This window comes from Vombatus ursinus, unplaced genomic scaffold (assembly GCF_900497805.2).
Source record: "Vombatus ursinus unplaced genomic scaffold, bare-nosed wombat genome assembly UNPS02015012.1, whole genome shotgun sequence".
In the NCBI taxonomy this organism is placed as follows: domain Eukaryota; kingdom Metazoa; phylum Chordata; class Mammalia; order Diprotodontia; family Vombatidae; genus Vombatus; species Vombatus ursinus.
Window position 1 is genome coordinate 1,484,186 of NW_020954790.1, and position 20,790 is coordinate 1,504,975.

At 50.2% G+C, this 20,790-nt stretch overlaps 1 pseudogene; it reads right to left on the bottom strand.

Annotated features, from left to right (window-relative positions):
* Nucleotides 1–13,671: 13,671 nt before the first annotated feature.
* Nucleotides 13,672–16,423, bottom strand: LOC114030811 (annotated as a pseudogene).
* Nucleotides 16,424–20,790: the final 4,367 nt, after the last annotated feature.

Here is a 20,790-nt window from a genome sequence, read left to right on the forward strand (position 1 = left end):
AGACCAGAGCTGAATAGAAAATTTGACTTTCAAATACAAGACTCAAGTGAAACACGGAAGAGGTAAACAGGAAAGAGAAATCACAAGAGACTTATTAACGTTGAACTGTTTACATTCTTGCAGGGAAAGATGATATTTGTAACTCATGAGTCCTTTGTCAGTATTAGGGTAGTGGGAGGGAAAAAATAATATATATTTATAGCTAGATAGATGGAGGGCACAGGGTGAGTTGAAGATGAAGGGGTGATATCTGGAAAATAAAATTAAGGGGTGAGAGAGGAGAAAGGGAGAAGTAGAATGGGGTAAAATATCTCACATGAAACAGACAAGAAAGGCTTTTACAGTGGAGGGGAAATGGGAGAAAGTGAGAGGGAATGAGTGAATCTTATTCTCATAGGATTTGGCTTAAGGAGGGAATAACATACACAATGGGGTATGGAAATCTATCTTACCCTACAGGAAAATAAAGGAGGAAGGGGACAAGAGAGCAGGGGGTTGATAGAGAGCAGGGCAGATTGGGGGAGGGGATAATCAAAAACAAACACTTCTGAGGAGGGACAGGGTCAAAAGAGAGAATAGAATAAATGGGGGGTAGGATAGGATGAAGGGAAATATACTTGGTTTTTCACAACAGGACTACTATGGAAGGGTTTTGCATGACTACATGCAAATAACCTGTATTGAGATGCTTGCTTTTTCAATGAGGGTGGGTGGAGAGGGAGGAAGGGAGAAAATTTGTAACCCAAAGTTTTAAAAAAACATGTTAAAAATTTAAAAAAACAGGTGAAAGAAAAAAAAAGAAGTTTTATGGAGGTTAAAGGTCAGAGACAGGTCAAGAAAGGATTTTATGACATAGGATGAGGGAGATAAACGGAATTCTTTATGGTTCATAGGGCATGAGGGCACAAGTTAAAAATTAAAGGACAGGGGGAACATAGGCTAAGGGATGCAAAAGCAATTCTTTTGGTACCAGTTCAAGATAAGCGGGAAAGGACTTTAGGATGCCTTTCAAGGTATAGAATAAACTGGGGTTTCACAAAGTACTGGAAAAGCAACAGTAAAATTCTCTTAACCTTTAGGGCACTGTATGGCTTCTGCTTCACTGGTTAGACTTTAGACTCCTGTCTTCAGTTTTGGGGGGTCATGGCTTAAGAAGGACCTTGGGAAATTGCCACGTCCAAAAGAGGGCTGCCAGCACAGGTAAGGGACCTGAGTCTATGGCAAGTGAGAATCGGGTGACTGAGCTGCCATGTTTGGGCTGGAGAAGAGGAGATTCCTCTGGTGCAGGGTGGCTACACTCAAATATCTAAAGGGCTGCCCCAGGGGTAGAACCAGCAGTATTGGGGGAAGTCGTGAAAAGGCAGATCCAGGCTGGCCTTCCTCCCAAGTGGAAGAGGCTGCTGCCTCTAGAGAGGGTGGCCTTCCCATCCTGGGAGGTCTCCAGGCAGACTGGATGACCATTCATCAGAGGGGTCATAGTGGGAATTCCTCTGCTATAGGGCAGTATTCAAGGCCAACGAGGTCGTGAATCAGGAGAAACAGAGGAGGGCCCCAACACTTTGACTGGGCCCTTTGTGATGACCATCACTGAGGCCATGGATCACTATCCTTCCCCTCCTCCATCCTTGTACCCATCTTTTGGGTTTCTTTTGAGTGTGGGAGCGCCACTGTCTAGCCAGCCTCAGATTTTGCCCCCCTAGTTCTCAGAGGACAGAGGATACCACGCTGGGAGGGATGGTTAGCACACAGCATGGCGGTCAGGCTTCAAAAGAAGGCTCAAGGTTGTGATGCCTGGTTCATCTCAGTGGTCAGCACTGGCTGTTGTTTTCACTAGTATATGACTCCTCGGGACCGCTTTTGGGGTTTTCTTGGCAGAGATGCTGGAAGGGTTGGCCATTTCCTTCTCCAACTCATTTTACAGAGGAGGAAACTGAGGAAACATGGTGAAGTGGCTTGCCTGGGGTCACACAGCTAGAAAGTGTCTGAAGCTGGATTTGAACTCAGATCTAACTGACTCCAGGCCCCGGGTATCACAGTACGTTGTATGTTTGTGCAGAGCAGGTGAAGGGAATGGACATTTAAGTACCAGGCTCTGGGCTAAGTGCTTTACCACTATCTGATGCCGCCGACTGTCCTCCCTGGGCTCTGTCTCCTGAGCACTCTTGAGGTCTCACCTGCTTCCTGATCCCGTGGCGTCTCTGGGGGATCGCTTTGGTTCCCTCGCGTTCCCTTGTCAGTGCCCAGGTACAGTCTTTGGGTGCGAAGACCAGCAGAGGTCGCTCTGGAGGACAGTTGAGATGAGACATGCTCCCCACCCCAGCCCCCTCTGTGCCTCTGGGGAGAGTGGGTGGAATTGGCCGCAGCTGATGGCGCCCCAAGTACCTGGCTTGGCCCTGACCTTCTCCAGTGGGGGAAAACTGAGAGCGCTTGCTCTGGTACATAGTGATTTGTATGTTTGGAGATAGTTTCATTAGTACTTCAAGGTCTCAGTCTAGGGCAAAAGTCCCAGTTCCATCTGGCTTCCTTTCTTTACAAAGTTTTTTCTTTTTTGCATAAAATACAGATCAAAAACAAAATTGGCAAATTCTCTGAGCCCCTAGGCAATCTGTTGATTGGCAGATGAGCCACGAGGCACTCTCTCAGCCAGCTGAATTCAGTGTCTCCTCCCTCCTCTCATCACACTCGTTACAGCAGAAACACACACTCAGAATACTCATTAAAATGCTCTTGTCTTTACCAAGTGAGCCTTTATTTCAAGATGTAAATAATTAGTAAGCAAAATTTTAAGTAGCAAAGAACCTTTTGGTAAAGAACCTTAGCCTGACCCAAACTGCGGTAAAACCAAAGGGAGAAGCAGACTGTTTGCCCCATTCTGGCCCATGTCAGGGGCTCATCCACTGGCTCATCATCCGTGTGTGCCAGAGAGAGGAAAAGGATCAGCCGCTCCAAGCTGACTGCTCTCCATGAAGGCATCCCTCTTCTGCTGCCACTGCTGGCCCTCTCTCTCCAAATCTCACCCCCATTCGTCTCTCCCATCCCTCTCCAGAGGGATTTGAAAACTGCTGCAGTGACCTTCCCATTCCGACGTGGAGGTAGCGTCCTCTCTTCCCGAACTGGAAAGAATGCCAATGTCCAGTCTTTCACAACCCCGGGCTCCCACATAACACAGCCAGTCCAAGCCTTGGCAGAACAAAGGCATTCTTACCAGTCCTTGTTAGGACCACTCCATCTCTGACCAGGAACCTGTCATGCTTCTTTTTAGAGTGATGGACCAGAGTCAAATGCCATTCCCAGATACCATCTTCTGGCCAGCAGGGTTCCTTTCTCAAATCTGCTTTTTTCTTTTGTCTCTCATGGTGCCCGTAGGGTCTTCAGTCCTTGGCCAGGACTTCTTAATCAGTTCTCCTGGCTGCTCCCTTGTGCCTAAGTGAGTCCCCAGAAGCAGAAAGGCTTCCATCTATCACTTTTTCTTTGGGTTTCTCTGATGCATTTTTTTGTTTTGTTTTTAAGTGAGGCAATAGAGGTTAAGTGATTTGCCCAGGGTCACACAGCTAGTAAGTGTCAAGTGTCTGAGGCTGGATTTGAACTCAGGTCCTCCTGACGCCAAGGCCAGAGTTCTATCCACTGCGCCACCTAGCTGCCCACACCCCCATGCATCTTAAATCCACATCCCAGGAAGGCAGTTGTTATCAGCTTGACAAGTAGCTTCCACTTAGCAGGACCACTTGACAGCACCATGGCTTGATTTTCTTATTCGTCTGGAGGCCAGACAGCTGCTTCCTCTGCACACGCTGAGCTGAAGAGGGGCAGAGGAGGCAATGGGGAAGGCTTGGGCAGGGCTTGAGAGCCACCTGCAAGTACCTCCAGGACCATCACGTGGCACAGGGTTAGCCAGAGGACAGGACAGGGGCAATGGGAGGCTGGAGGCATGCCAGGAAGGACTTTTTCACAGTGAGAGCTGTCCCAGTGTGAGAAGGACTGCACCTTGAGACCTTCTTGGAGGTCCAGAGGCTGGACACCCACTCGGAGGGGATTCTTTGAGGTGATGAGAGCCTGCCTCAGGGTGGGGGCAGGGTCAGTGGAGAGAAGAGGGCAGGTGTAAGAGATGTTGCAGAGCCGCAATGGATGAGCCTTGGTGCCATATTGGGGGTGAGAGGGCGAGGAGCCCAGGATGACTGTATGTAGGTGGGAGCCTGAGGCCCTGGGAGGATGGGTGTGCCTTCTACAGTGACTGGGAACATAGGAGCGAGGGAGGATTGGAGGGGGAAGCTATAGGTTAGGTCAGAAGCCCCTGAGGTCAAGTCCAGCTGTGTGGTAAGTTGGAGTGCAGGGCTGGGTTGCTCGAGCTCTTTGGCCATTTTCTCTGGGGGAGGGGAGCCCGGGTAGCAGGGGTAAGAATAGGGCGGGAACACAGACTTCACCCACTCCGTGCAGATCCTCTGCTGTCTGCACTCCTGGGCAAGGAAGACCCTCAGTTCTCGTCCTTCTCGCCAGGCATTTCCTTGAGACATTTTAACAAGGAAAGATACCTATTGGTGTCTGAGGTACAGAGGAGAAGGCAGGCCAGATTACAGAAAGGTCCCTTCAGTGTGTGGCCAAGGGGAGGGTGGGTGAAGCGATGGGTCTTCATCTGTGCCTCCAGTCTTGGATTGTAATAGAAGGAAATAAGTGGTAATGGAGGGAGGGGGAACCGTCCTCAGACTTTGGGACTGGTGTGAGCAAAGGCAGCAGAGGGGAGAGCATAAGACAAGAATGAGTCGGGAGGGTGGAGGAGGGGAGGAGAGTGTTGGAGCCAGAGCCTTGAATGCCGAGGTCTCATAGGCCTACAGTGTATGAGCAAAGGAGTGATGTGATCTGAGCAGGACCTTTGGGAAGGTACCATGGGCCTTTGTCAGAGATGGGGAGTCCCTGCACTCAGGTGACATGGAGGGGCTAATGGGCAGCGATGGCTTCCTATTGATAGACCAGGCAGGCGACGGGGCCTTCTTCCAACAGAATGATGAGTGGTGCTACTTCCAGACACCTGCCAGAGATCATGAGGAGCAGGTAAACATTCTCTAAGGAACGGTGCTTTTTACAAGGCCTTGGGCAGGGCAGGAACAGGGCGTGTGAGAGGGAGGGTAGAGATGTGGATTTCAGGGCTCTGTGGGAGAGGAGGGATGGTGAAAGGGACAGATAACTGATACAGACAAGAGGCCAAGGTCCTATGACCACTGACTACTACCATCTTATGAGCACTCCTAAGAGAGTGAGGGAGGCATCAGGAGGTATGACTAAGGAGGCAGTTACCACTAACCTTGTGAACCACAGCCATTAGTGGCCAGCCCTGCCTTTCCGGGCACTCTGTACCCAAGACTGCATAGCCCCAGGCACAACACCTTTCTAGGGACACACCCAAGGCAGGAGAGTGAGCACAGATGACCAGATGCTGAAAAGCTTCCATTCCTCTCCTTCCAGAGCTCCAGCCTGGGTACCCCTGACTTTGACCTTCTGCCTACAGGAACCTGTAGAACCTGAGGGTAAAGAGACTGATGCCTTTCATAGGGCCCTATCCATAGCATCCCCTGTCTTCCAGCACCCACAGCTTTATGGCTCTGCCTCCCTGGTTGGGGTAACCCACCTAAGGATGGGAGGGAGAGGTCAGCACAGGGTGGGCGTTGCTAGAGAAGGCATCCTGAAGAAGGTAGGGCTCGGGCTGGGCCTTGAAGGCCAACAGAGATGGAACAGTGTGGAAAATGGCTTAGTAAGGGCTGGGCATCGCAGTGCCCAGGATGTGTCTGGCATCCCTCACAAATAGACTGAGATGGCCAGAGTCTGGGGAGACCCTAGAGGAGCAGGAGGAAACAAAGCTTGGGAGTGGGTGAATGGCCTTGAATGCCAGGTTCAGCTGACAAGACATGAGCTGCCTAACGCCAAAACTCAAGGTGTGGCTTTGGTGGACACAATTTCTGCAGCTCTCGCTCGTCCTACTAACCACATGCTTTGTGCTCTGGGCTCAGCTCTGCCAGAAACGGTTTTATTTACTCTGGATCTGAGCTGTTGCTGCTTAGGGAGATGTCCAAAGTCACCAAGTCCTCTCTGCCCTCTGGTGTAACTCTGCCTTGAGATGTCAGTCATGGGCTTGACCTGTGCTGGGCACTGTCCTAAGTGCTGGGATTACCACGACAAGGAGGAAGAAAGACAGTCCCTGCCTTCACGGAGCTTCCAACAGAATGGGGGACACAATATGCCTACAAGCTCTATGCAGATAAATAGGACATACTGAGCAGAGGGGAGGCGTGGGAAAGGTCCTCTAGGAGGTGGGATTTTGGTTGGCACTTGAAAGAAGCCAAGGAAGCCAGGTGGGCATTCCGGGCATGGGGGACAGGCAGAGAGAATGCCCAGAGACAGAGGGGCTTGTTCCTGCACAGCCAGGAGGCTGGGGTCACTGGATCGAATGATACATGTCAAGGAGACAGGTGTAAGAAGGCTAGAAAGGTCACCGGGGGCCAGGTTGTGAAGGGTTTTGGATGCCAAGCAGCTGGTGGTGAAGGGGACAGAGAGCTGGGCCTCAGACATGAACCAGCTGTGTGACCGTTGGCAAGTGACTTAGCACTCCTTGCCTCAGTTTCCTCATCTGTAAAGTGGAGATAATAATAGCGCCTATTCTCTCAGGATTGTAGTGAGGATCAAATAAGACAATAATTGTAAAGCGTTTAGCACAGTGCCTGGCACAAAGTAAGTACTCTATTAATGTGAGCTATTACAGAGAGCCACTGGAGGGTATTGAGTAGGGGGTGACATGGTCAAAACTGTGCTTTAGGAAAATCATTTTGGTGGCTGAATAGAGAATGGACTAGAAGGGGGAGACACCAAGACAGGCAGACCCCCCCACCCTCCTGCCAGCAGCTACTGCCATAGTCCAGGGGTGAGGAGATGAGGGTCCATGCCAGGGTGAGGGCAACATCAGAGAGAAGGGGGCATATTAGAGAGACCACGCTGAGGCGACATCAACAGGCCGTGGCACCATATTGGATCTGGGGGGTGAGAGAGGGAGGAGCCCAGGAGGACCCTGAGACTGGGAGTCTGAGGGACTAGGAAGATGCGGGTGCCCTTGACAGTGATTGGGAAGGTAGGAGTGGGGAGGGTCTGGGGGAAAGATGAATGGTTTGTTTTGGACACATTGAGTGTAAGATGTCCACTGGACGTCCAGTTGGAGATGGAGATGTGAGATTGAATGTCTCAGAGAGGTTGGGGGCAGGACAGGCAGATTTGAGAGTCACCAGAATAGAGATGGTCATTCAATCGATGGGAGTTGATGAGGTCACCCCATGCAATAGGACAGAGGGAGAAGAACAGAGGACCCAGAACAGAGCCTGAGGGATGCCCATGATGAGAGAGGATCCCGCTCAGAAGACCGAAGGGTGGTCAGGGGGTGGGAGCAGAGCCAGGAAAGAGGCCAGGGCAAAGTGAGCTTCCAGGGGGAGGAGGAGTTCAGGGGTCTAGGGGGGACCCCGAAATTCAAGGGCAAGGGACACAGGTCCTGCCTCCAATGAATTTGACCCAAGCCTTCTTCCAGCCGAAGACAAGGTTTATTAGAACACTGGACAGGGTGGGCGAGATTCTAAGGATCCATGCTATTGGCCAGACTCTTAAGGAATCTGAGCACTTTAATGGAGGCAAGATAGATCTTTTATACAGAAGACTGTGGGAACAGAGAAGGGGTCTAGAAGGAATTAAGGGTGGTGGGAAGTGGCGGTCTCGGAGGTAAGGCTGGGCTAGGGTAGAGGTAACAGAGAATTGATGAAAGGCAAGTTGGGATGGGTCGATGCCTCAGGTGAATGCGAGAGACTTAGAGGGAGCTCCCGGGAAAGACTTATCTCTGGCCCGCATAGGAGAGAAAGGCGTGGGGGAAGAGAGCCAGGTCGCAGGTCGCATTTCTAGGAATTTTGGGTTAGGAAGAGCTCCTGATTGGGGTTCATCTTCCTGAAGAGTCCCCCCGCCCCAAGTTCCTTGCTTCCTGGTATCCGTTCTTACCTCACCTTTCTGGAGGATGGAGACGGTCCCCAGGAGGGTCCTGGCTCCAACCCCGTGAGGTGGGTGCCTGCTGGGACGTCCAGCCGCTGGCCTCTTCCAGGCCTCAGGGCAATTTGGTGACGCCCTTACTCCATTTCTTTTTCGTTAGTTAGTTTTAGTTTTCAACACTCACTTATATAAGACTTAGAGTTTAAAATTTTCTCCCCAAGACGGCTGACGCAGGCTGGACGTCTTACTCCATTTCAAAGGGAAGCGCTGCCTTTGTTCTGTCCACCTTCCCAAGGAAGAAGCCTGGGAGGCTTTCAGCTGCATCAAGAGAACTTCTTAATAAATGAGGGGTTAGGTTTTAGGTGTTTGTTTTGCCCATAACAGGCAGCTGTTCAAGGGCCAGGATAACAGACTTAGGGCTGGAAAGCACCTTAGACATCACCAAGTCCAACACCTTCATTTAACAGGTGAAGAAACTGAGGCAGAGAGATATTCATTGACTTGCCCAAGGACACAAATATCAGAGGAAGGATTTGAACTCAGATCCTCCTGACTCCTAGGCCTGCACTTTGGGCACCCCCTTCTCCTGCCTCTCCCTGACACCCTGCTGCCCCCAGGCCACCAGAGTTGAGGTTTGGGGCTTTCTCAGTCTCCTGGCTGCAGGACCAGAGGCTGAGGGGCACCCTTGGGGTATGGAAGGCCAGGCCTCTGCCATGGACCGCTAAGCATGGCATTTGGCTCAGTCCCCTCAATATCTGCTCTGCCCGAGCTGCCAGGCCCAGACAGCAACAGGATGGAACAGGATGGAACACATCTCCATGACCACCCTGGGGAGCACAAACCCATCCCCACAGGGCACACTGCATGGGCGGCCTCTTTAGGAAAGGAGATTGTGTAAAGAGGCAGAAGGGCACCCAGGAGCCCGAGGGCCTTCTGGACCGCAGACCCCTTATCCCTGCTCCTCTTTGGCAGAAGCAGTGACCTGCCTGTAGCAGCAAACCTGGCTGAACTGCAGCATTTGTAGACTGCATGTAATTATCACCTGCTGCCAACCCCCCTGGGGCCCTCCACCCTCCTCCGGCAGAAGACTGGGGGCTTCCTTCCCTAGCAGGGCCCAAAACGCCTCCCTGGCTGCCTCCCCCCATCTCTGCTCCCTCCCTGTCTCCCACTTTCTCTCTGTCCTCCCCTTCTACCCCATGCCCCTCTTACCTCCTTCCCCCTCTCCCTGATTCCCTCCCTCTCTTCCCTTTTCCTTTCTCTTCCTCCCTCCCCCCATCCCTGACTGCCATTGACATGGGAGTGAAGGATGGAGAGGACAAGATGACAGGGCAGAATCTCAGCATTGCCTGTGGTCCACAGTTTCTGACTGATATCACACTGAGCATCCCCCTCTACGAGGTCTCTGACATCTTCCTTGGACAGCTCTCTTGGATACCTCCAAGGATGGGCAGCTCACCACCTTTTCAGGTGGGTCCCAGCTCCGTAGTTGGCATCATCCCTTCAGTCAGGCAGTCAGTTCATTCAGGGGCCCAGTGAGCCAGGCAGGGGATGGAGCCAGGGAAGATGGACTTGGCTGCCAGATAGCTAGCCAGCACGAAGGAGGGGGCAGGCAGAGGGCTGGGGAGCAGTGGTCATGCTCTTGTTGGGCCGCCGGCCCCCATCCTGTCCCCTCCACCATCCTCAGATCCACGCCTGTAGGTCATGAATCAGCAACGTGTGGAGGCATAGCTTTTCTGAAAAGATCTGGGGATTTTAGGGGCCCACAAGCTCTGTGAGTCAACAGGGTGGGGCCTCCCCCCAGTCTGCCTCCCTTCCCTTCCCCACACTACCTGGCGGATTCCACAGGGCTGGGGCAGCAGAAGGTCAGATCTGCTGGGTCAGGCCAAGGCATGGACAGTGCTTGTCATTCAAGGACCAGCCTCAGATGGCAGGGGGCCACAGATTCTGCAGTGAGCTCAAGGAGGCTTCTCCCTAGAGGGCTGGCCTCCAGGTGATGCAATGCAGGAAGCCAGCTGCTAAGTCAGGGGTGAAGGAGGCAGGAAACCTCAGGCCCCTGGCAGCTTAGGTCTAAGCTCTGGGGCTGGTCTGTCAGAAGCCCAGGTCTGTAGTGAAGGGAGCAGGGGGGAGGAGGAGGAGGAGGAGGAGGAGGAGGAGGAGGAGGAAAGGGAGGAAGAGGAAGAGGAGGGGGAGGGAGAGGAGGAGGAGGGGAAGGAGGAAGAGGAGGCTGCCTCAGCTATGATATTCTCAGCTCTGGGCAGGAGCCTGCAGATGCTTGCTCAGTTCTGGCCCCCCATTTGAGGAGGAATTCTGCTAAGCTGGGAAGGGTCCACAGGAGGGTGGGAGCAGGGGAGCTCAAGCTGAAGGCATCCTGCAGAAGAGAACACTGGGGAGATGAGGATGTAATGGCTGTCCTGAAGTATCTGAAAGGTGGTCCTTGGGTTCTATTTGTTGCATATGAGAGCTGTCTCAGCATGGAAGGGACAGTCTGAGGAGGCAGTGGGTCTCCTCCCTGGAGGGCTCAGAGCAGATGCTGTGGATCACCCTTTTCAGGTGTGCTGCTGGACACATGAGAATTCTTGTTCAGGCCTCTTCCCATGTGGGGTTTCTGGTATGACTTTATTCAGGACCAGAATTTCTAGGGCGCCTCCCAACCCAAAGATATGGGGACTGACATTGGGAGCAGGAGGCCTACTGTAGCCTTCCTTGTGTAACATAGGATAGAATGATGCCTGGATTCATGGCGATTTTACATTTAGAAGGATAGTTATGAAGTAGATCATGCTTGTTTTCCCCCAGTTAGGAAGAAAAACTCTCTGAGAATGGGCTGGGGGTTGGGATCCCTCCCAGTTCTGTGCGAGGCTGCCATCATGCTCTCCTGCACAAACAAAAGGTCACAGGGCAACATAAAGACAGGGTGGGCCACCAAGGACTTGGAGAAATAATCTAAAGTCTGGGAAATGTATTCTCTAACAGAATATATTTAACAAAAGCACAAATGGAAATAAGACTGGGCAGCAGGGCAGGGCTTGCCTTCCCTTGTCCCTCTCTCCCAGTGCTGGTTTCTCTCCTGGCTCATGCTCCTTAATGAGGAGTGCTCCAGATTAAATGTACACCTGGTCCAGTCTTGAGTTAGGTCTCTCTCTTCCCACCTGGGAAGAGCTACAAGCCCAGAATTTTGCAGTCCTTACCCTGGGTGGGGACATTCCTCTCCAGGGTGTGAAATTTTTAGTCCCCTGCAAAATCAGCTTCCACTAGGACTGGTGTCTGTATCTGTATAGCACCCTAAGCCAGCCCCCTAGAGAGTCCCAAAGTTCATAGTCCAGAGTGGAGCACACAGGCCCTAAGTCAAGTTACATGAAGAACTTGTCATGAGCATGTTTCACAGTGGCACGTTTGTGACCAAAATAACAGCAAATAGCATAGAAATAATAAAAATGGGAGACCTATGAAGCAGCAGGAGACGCCAAATAGCAGACACAGCCAGCTTAACAAGCAAACAGAACTGGAGGTAAATCTAGAGCCCAAACCTAAAGGCAGGGGCACATTTGGGACCACGAATGTCTGCAGCTATACCCAAGGCTCATGTTGCAAGAGAAAACACTATCATTCTTGTGTGGTCACTTGGGACACCCTCGGGAACCCTCCCTGACCTGCTGACCTCTCTGCCCCATATTTGTGCTAGCGAATGGGAGGGGGTGGTCTTGTCCACTTTCATCTGCCCTGGAAAGGCCTCAGGCTGCTAATAGCACCGCCCAGGGGCAGCTGCAGGGAGGGTGTGGGGACGGAAGGACACAGAGTTCTGAGCCTGGCCAGGAAGACTTGAGCTCAAACCCGACCTCAGACACTTACTAGATGTGTACAAATCACTTTGCCTCGGTTTCCTCAACTATGAAATGGGAATAATAAAAGAGCCTATCTCCCAGGGTTGTTGTGAGGTCAAATGAGATAGTAATTGTAAAGTGCTTAGCACAGTGCCTGACACATAGTAACCACTATATAAATGTTAGCTACTATTGTTATTGTTATTGTTATTATGATCTGAGGAAACTGTCTTGTCTCCAAGAGAAGGCCTCACTTGGGCTAAAGTATTAGGCAGAAAAAGGTGTTGCCACTGAATTCGATTGTCTCCCCTCACCTGAAATGATTATTGGGACATGGTACATAGAGGATCTTCTTACCCTGAAAGGTCTGTCTCTTTGTCAGAATCATCTTTACGTGACATGAAGATGAATTGTTTCTTAGAATCTGTTGAGGTAAACGTCTCCAAGTCTCAACCTGCCCATCTGGGAGACCAGCTAACTCGTCAATTGGAATAAGTGGTCATGATGATTTGTCTTTGCTGGGCCCCCACCACTCTCAGGGGCCGCTCTGTCAACGGCGAGCTGCCCGGCCTCTTCCACTGGCCAGGGCCAAGCCCGTTCCGCCGATGCCAACATGCCGGAGCAGGGCTCTGTCACCTGGGGGTGGGCCCCCGCTGGACCGCCGTCTATTTCCTTCAGCCTTCTTCGGGCCGATGATGAGCTCGGAGACGAGCTTCCCCTGACCCTCGCTGGACTTGGAGACGTACCGGGCACGAGGAGCTGCAGTCCCTCTGTCCTCAGAGATCTCAGAGCACAAGTCCTAGGAAGGCCATGCCCAAACCTCAGCGGGCGGGGCGTAAAGCTCGCTGCGTCATTCTTGGTAGGACTAGAGGCAGGCTCCGCTGCTGTTCTGGTTCTGGTCAGAGGTTGTGGGTCCCCCCGCGGAGGGCGAGGTGTCGTCCTGGACGGCTCAGTGCCGGTCAGAGCCAATCTCTCTGAGCGTTGCATTTCCCGAGTCTCTCCCTCGGTCTGAGTGGGTCCTGGCAGGAAGTCCACGCACTGAGAAAACCTCCCCCAACGACACTTGGGCCGCACAGGAGGCTTTCTAGGTCCTCGTGGGCTATGTTTGGGGGTGTCGCCTAGCGTCCATCGCCACCAGTCCATGACTTACGTTCTTGCCCTCTCTGCCCAGAGATGGGGAGTCGGGCCGCTGAGTTCCAGAGGTTTGCTTTCACTCGTACTGTCCCAGTAAGCGCCAGCGTCTGCAGCTCTTTGTATGCCTTGAGCCCAAGCCTCCACCTCTTGGTGCCATCCCAGGTCTGTAAAATCTGTGCCCTGTGCCCATCCCACATCCCATTCACACGGAGTAGCAGGGACTCGAAGAGCAATCCGCTCAGTATCGAACAGTGTCTAGACGCTTTTATTTTATTTATTTATTTAGTTTTAGGTTCACTAAATTTATTTTAAAAATCATAAAACATTTCTTACAAAAAAGCATTACATGTTGCACACTGCTCTGAATGGATGCCAGGGACATGGGGACTATTGATACTCTGTCTCCCCTGTCTCAACCCCCCCCCTCAAAAAAAATTACAGTAACCACAAAGCAAAGTGTCCCCAATAGTTACAGGAGAGAAATCTATATTTCTACCACCAACAATGAACAAAAATAAAATTCACTCTCTCTGCTGCTGCTTTTAATGTCAGTTTTGCCTTTCCCCTTCTCCACCTGCCCCCGATTGTGAAGAACTAAAACATTACATCAGTGCACCTCAAAAGCAGAACATCTATGAAGCACGGGAATGTTGGTTTTGAAACAGAAGCAGATAAAACAAAGGTTCAGGACTCCTTTAATTCTTCACTCATCTTAGAAAAACTGTACAGAACACTGCTTCACATTATAAAAGAGAAAAAATATTTTGCATTGGAATCCTTCAACATCTGCAGACTGCTTCACACAGTTTTGCAGTAAATATTGTGTATTCTGCATCTCATCCTGGGTTCCTGCAATGGTAATAATTTGATGCTCAGATCCTTCCAAAGGCTCATCAGTTTTGATTGATGCTCCAGATTCATGACACATTTGTTTGATTTGCTGACCACCATTGCCAATAATAGATCCAGCCAAATCTTTGGGAATAATTACTTTTGCTGTAATAATGGGTCCACCAAGATCATTGTATGAGCCATGACCCACTGCATAAGAATAATCATATCTGGAACCACCCTGTGGTTCATAAGCCATCTGCCATTCGGATGGACCATATGTATCTATTGCAGAGTCTCAAGTCTCATCAGCACTAAAACCAACCATGCCATCATAAAAGTCACTGGATTTTCCTCTTCTGTCATGAGCCATAAGATCTCCTCCTCCAGGTGGTCGTGGTGGAGGAAGAGGAAGATTTCAAGCTCTGCTGTCACCCCTGCCACCATGTCCAGGAGGAGTTGGTGGGAGTCCTCTGTGAGGGCTCTGGTCATCACGATCTCTTCGCTCAGCACGACCTGGGGGCCTTCTATCAAAGTCTCCTCTTCCCTGCATGCGAAAGTCTACAGGACATCCTCATCTATCATCAAACATCATTGTGAAACCATAGTCATGTGTTTCACCATAGAAAATGGAATCATAGAGTTGTGCACGTCTTTTGATGAAGACTCAGATATAAGATCCAGTATTTCTTTTTTAAAAAACTATTTATTTATTTTTAGTTATTTATTTTTAGTTTTTAACATTCACTTCCATAAAATTTTGAGTTTTAAATTTTCTCCCCCTCCCTCCCCTCTGCCCTCCCCAAGACAATTCTGATATAGGCTCAGCTTATACATTCATATTAGGAATATTTTCACACTAGTCCTGATGTATAGACGAATTAGAACTAATGGGAGGAACCACAAGATAGAAGAGCAAATAGTATGTTTCAATCTGCATTCAGACTCCATAGTTCTTTCTCTGTGTGTGGATAGCATTTTCCATCATGAGTCTTGGAGTTGTCTTAGATCCTTACATTGCTGAGAAGGGCTAAGTCTATCAAAGTTAGACATCACACAGCGTGGCTGTTACTGTGTACAATATTCTCCTGCTTCTGTTCACTTCACTCAGCATCAGTTCATGTAAGTCTTTCCAGGTTTTTCTTTTCTTTTTTTATTAATCTATTTTGATTTATCAACAATCACTTCCATATGCTTTTGAGTTTAAAATTTTTCTTCCCCATCATCCCCACCACCCTCCCCAAGATGGTGCGCACTCTGATATAGGCTATACATATATATATTCCGATTAAGCATATTTTCACATTAGTGATGTTGTAAGTAAGAATTAGAACCAATAGGAGGAACCACCAGAAAGAGGAAACAAAACTCAACAGAAGAGAAAAAAAAATAGCAAATAGTATGCTTCAATCTGCATTCAAATTCCATAGTTCTTTCTTTGGATGTGGACAGCATTTTCCATCACGAGGCCTTTGGAAATGTCTTAGATCCTTGTATTGCTGGGAAGAGTTCAGTTTATCAATATTAGTCATTGCATAACCTGGCTGTTACTGTGTACAACATTCTCCTGGTTCTGCTCACTTCAGTCAGCATCAGACCATACAAGTCGTTCCAGATTTTTCTGAAGTCAGCCTGTTATACAGGCTGTTACGTGTAAATGTTAAATGATGTTATACATCATTTCTTATGGCACAATAGTATTCCATTACATTCATATACCACAACTTGTTCAGCCATGCCCCAATTGATGGGCATCCCCTCAATTTCAATTCTTTGCCACCACAAAAAGAGCTGTTATAAACATGTTTGTACATGTGGGTCCTTTTCTCATTTTTATGATCTCTTTGGGATGCAGACCTAGCAGTGATATTGCTGGGCCAAAGGGTATATATAATTTTATAGCCCTTTGGGCATAGTTACAAATGGCTCTCCAGAAAGGCTGGATCAGTTCACAACTCCACCAACAATGCATACTGAGATGCCATTTTTCTGCACTCTACAACCCTATCAGGCTTTCTACTAATAAGAACAACTCTGTATTTGGAATGAAGACAGCATTCCTGGAAAAGCTTGATAGTTGTCTGCGTGTTCTCTGATTTTAGCACCTTTCACTCCAATAATTCCTCTTGCCAGACTCTGGTGAATTAACAGTCTTAACCCTCAGTCAAAGTCTTTTCTTTCATAGTGTTGGCAATTTAAGCATTTCACAGCATCAGATTCAAGTGGGAGCTGGCTGGTTGCAGTGGGTGATGGCAACTGCAGGCCTTCTTCCAAGGTAGGGATGGTTTTCTTCAGAATTTCCCCAATCATTTAAATATTTGCACCAGTACTCAATATGTGCTTGGGGCCACTGCTGTTTGGGACTGAAACACTGGCATTGCAGTCTATATGAAGTGCATCTAGGGTTACTCTTGCCTGCTTTCTCAATCACTGCTCCAGCATTCTTGTTTTGAAGCAAAATGCACAATTCAACCATCTCATCAGTGTTTCTGGATCTTTTAAAGGCCTGCTCCTCCTCCATATTTTCAGCAGGGTGCTTACCAAATTCACCATTGGTTTCAGTATTGGGGAAGGTTTCTTCTGGCTGCTCAGTCTCCATTTTCTCAGATTAAATGGGTAGACAATCTCTAGGCTTAAGAGCAAGTGAAATGATAGCTGACAGAGGTTGATGCTGTAGAAACACAGAGGATAATTCTAGACACTTTTAGTGACGTGAAAAATAGACCCAGAAATGCCTGGAAGGATACCCACTGGAAAGTCACATGCAAATGGTACAGGAACTTGTCAAAACATGGACGGCAGATACAAGGTGGAACAATAATTCTAGGGATACAGAAATCACACAGAAGATGGTTCTGTATAGAGGATGCTTGTGAAGGAGAGTACCAATGATATCTCTGGTCTCCTTGGAAAAGACCTGGACCTGATGCATACACACCATCATTTGGGGAAAACTGGGGGGATTGACTTGACTTTTGTTACAACTGAGGAGAAAAAAATCCACACCCAGGCTAAATATATTGGAGAAGAGAGTGGACCCTTGAGATTCAGAGGTAGAGTTCACTCCAGGCCTATCAAGCATTGACAGTGGCTTCATCAGCAATTCCTATGAATTCTTTTCTACCTGGTGTCATAGAACCTCACACAGAGGTACAGGTAAAAGTTGGGAATGGGTCCTGGACAGTGGAGCACAAGTGACCACTGTGTCCCAGTCATTCCATGAGAGATAGTTGAAGGAAATCTTTTCTGCTTCTGGGAAGTGCTGGGTTTGGAGGACTCAATCACAAAAACTAGCCATACTTGAGATACATGGAAGAAGCTATGGGATTTCTGAAGACGCTGCTGTTGGATATTCTGCCCCTGTTTTGTCCAGACCCTTTAGGTGGCAGTGGAATGTCAGCACTAATTGGAACCAATTCCAATCTGTTCAGAATATTGAATATTGCAATCAATAAACCAGGACTCAAGCCCTGCACATTTTGACTATCCGCAAAGCTTGCATGGAGTGCGAGGAGTGGTGCTGTTGGGGGAAGCTTTTCTATCCCTCCCAGTGGGCCCTTCTCTTCTTCATGCTGAGAAGAGCTTTCGCCGCTGCTGCAGGGAAACTGGCTCTATCCCTCTGCTTTCTAGTGACCCAATGAGCCTGGCATCGGGCTGTTCTCTTGATGCCACAGTGACATCAGGCTCAGGGGAGACATCCTCCCTCTCTCCCCCTCACTAGCATGGTCGCTACTTGCTGCCGCTGGTCCAGTTCCTTAACCCCTTGAACAGGTGAGAACCCAAATGTCTTTTCAAGCTTGAGCCTTCATTGCTTCTTTGGTTCACTGGAGGCACCCTTTTATTAAAGCCTTCCTCTGTCTCACCTGAGGGTTGAGGAGGGGGTATGTGTGTGTGTGTCACAAACTCACGTCCAATAGCTATTTTCTATCTGACTTCTGGTAACTTGTTATATTCCCATGTTCTGAGCATTCCCATGGTACATCCAAAGTGGCTCAGCCTGACCATAATTCTTCCTAGGTGGGCTAGCCTTCTGTCCCCAAACCCAATGACACTGATCCCTCCAGACTTCCCCAGCACCCTTAGCCCTTTCACAGGCCTGTGCCAAATATCAGAAAGCCCTGATTGGCACATCAATATTTTTGAGGTGGCAAGATCTGGCCAATAATAATGGGAAGATCATACCCGTAAGACCAATATTTAACCAATTCCCCAACAATGCACAGCTGACTAAACAATCTAATCAAATCTGGCATCCAAGTAGTTCTAGCAAACAGCATTGGAATAACAGCCCAGACAATCAAAGAAATCACAAACTATGTAGCATTCTCACCGGGGGCACCAAATACCAAGCATGACCATACATTAATGATTGGGTGGGGTGCAAGGGTCCCAATAGATACAATTGGAAAGCAAATCGATTCTAAAACCACCAGCAGAGAGAAAAATGACTTCTGGTCAAGAAATAAAAACAACCCGCCAAGTGCTCCTAGCACTCCTGTTGGTTTCGGGGCCAGCGTTAGTGTTGGGAAGGGTTTTCGGCCTTTTCTGTGGTGTGGAATGATGACTGTCCTATACCCAGTATGTTCATAGTTGCCTTGAGTGTCTTGCATAGGCTCTGAGAACTCTTAGTGGCAGGATTTGAACCCAGGTCTTTCCGATCATCAGTCTGGTTCCCTGTCCCCTGCAGGAGAGGGGTATCCAGGTCAGATTAGCACCTACTTCCAAGCAAGAACCCAGTGCCACTGCTCAGACATGAGGCTTGAGCTCAAAATCACAGAATGTTTAAGCCGGAAGCTCCCTTGTTGTTGTCCAGGGGTGTCTAGCCTCTGCTGGAATCTTTTGAAGGCAGGTGACCTCACCACCTCTCCAGGTAGCCCATTAGGCCATTCCATTTGGGGACAGTCCCTGTTGGTTTCCCTCTTTGTCACTGTTTAAGGACCTGGCTTCAGATCCCAGCTCTGCCATTGACAATTCACTTCTCACTGGGGGCCTTGCTTTCCTCCTTTGTACACCAAGCAGGTTGGGATAGATGACCTCAGAAGTCCCTTGCAGTTATGGACCCTGGATTTTCTTCTCCTCCCTAAGCATCCTCAGGTGCTCAGGGATGCAGCCTCCTGGCCCTTTCCCTGCCTGAATGCCCTCCTCTTCCCAACGTCCACCCTAGACAAGGGTGCCCAGAAGTAAACCCACGTCTTCAGACAAAGTCTGACCATCTTGATGAAACTAGCTTGAACTTCAGAGTTGGTAAGGGCCTTTGCAGATGGTCACTCGGTCAGCCATCAGGCATTTATTAAGCACCTAAGTGTGCCAGATGCTGACTGTGCTGAGCTGGAGATACAGCCAAAGGCAAAACCAGGCCCTGCCTTCCAGGAGTGCTCAGCCTGAGGACAGCCCAGCAGACAACCTGCCTGCTTAGCCCTGGAAGCTGGACCTTGAAGACGATAGACACAACGCCAGGGTGCCACACAGTCCCCCAGCTCTTTTCAGAACATCTGCCGGCCCCTCCCTCCAGGTTTTCTTTGAAGCCAAGGTCAGACTCGACTAGAGAGGGGCCTGGTCAGCAGACCCAGGGAGGGCCCAGTCTCCCAAGACTGCTCTCTGTGGCACTTGGCTTGCCCCCATTTGAGGATCTCCTCCCACCCAGACCTACCCCTGGGGCCATGGTCTGCCCTGGGCAGGAGGGCTTGGACTTGGGGCGTCTGTGTTCTCCTCCTCCTCCATGTTTAGCCTTCCTTCCTGTGGGGAAGTGGAGGAGCTGGTTTGGCCACTCTTCAGGCCAAATCTGGGGCAAAATGAGCAGACTGGGGGATTGTTCGAAAGTGCCTAGGTTGATAAGCGGACAGTTGGCAGCCTCGGGTTCCTCATTTCTGAAGTCCCTTCCGACTGGCCCAGGCACTTCGCCCCCAGTGACTCCCTGGCAAGCTCCTCCCGGGGCCCAGGCTGAGATGCTGACTTGGCCAAAGGCCGTCACATGGGCTCTGGGGATGGAGCTGGGGCAGTGCCGCTGTGGGACTGGCCTCAGTTTCCTCCTCACTCACATCCAGAATTCAAGGAATGGCCTCAGGGTGGTCTGGGCTCCCTCTCCCTTTTCCTCCGCCCCTTCCTTGGGGGGCCTGGAGGGGGTGGGGTGGTAGAGGGCAGTGCTGGCAGCCTTGGTTTTTCCCTGCACTCGGGAGACCTGTTACGAACCCCGTCTGAGAATCAGGTTTTCAAACCCAGAAAACAGAATCCAGAGGACTGCCAAACAAACCAAATTTATTGGGATAGTTGCCAAAACAGACATTTTACAAAGCACCTTCAGCGACCCCAGGCTAAGAATCCCTGCTCCCGAGGGTCTGGCCTCTGATTGGCCCTCCCCGCTGCTATCCTTCCAATCGCTGGCGCGCATAATTTCCGGGCCTGGATCAGAGCATCACAACTGGAAGGATCCTTGGAGACAGATCATTAGGGTCCATCTGCCCATTTTCCAGATATGGAAACTGAGGCCCCAAATAGCTTCAGTTCACTGGAACCCACATCTGGAGGCTGGAAGCCAGGCCCTTTCCCATGGCACCAGGTCAATCGTTGCTAAGCTATATCTGGAAAGAGGAATGCAGAGGAGAGGGAAGGCAGGGCCAAGACTGGGGGTAGGGGGAAGGGAAGGGCAGCCACCTCCGGCAGCCTGGCTAGGGCCTGGGGGGCGGGGAAGGAAAATCAGGAAAGACCTGAGAGAGGACATGAGGCTTGCAATAGACCTTGAAGGCAGTTACAGGCTTGGAGAGGGACCTTGGCAAAGCAAACACCACAACTCAGAGGAGAAAACAGGTGGCCCGGAGGGGGCCCCCCAGTGCCTGGGTCACACCAGGGGGTTAGTAGCGGAGTCAGAAGCGAAGGCGGCGCTCCGTCCCCCATTGGACTGGAAGGCTCCCTCCCATCTCTTCCCTTCCCCAGGGCAGGGCCGGCCCGACTCCGCCCCGCCCCGCCCCGCCCCGCCCCTCTTCCTACCTGGCTCTCCCCCGCC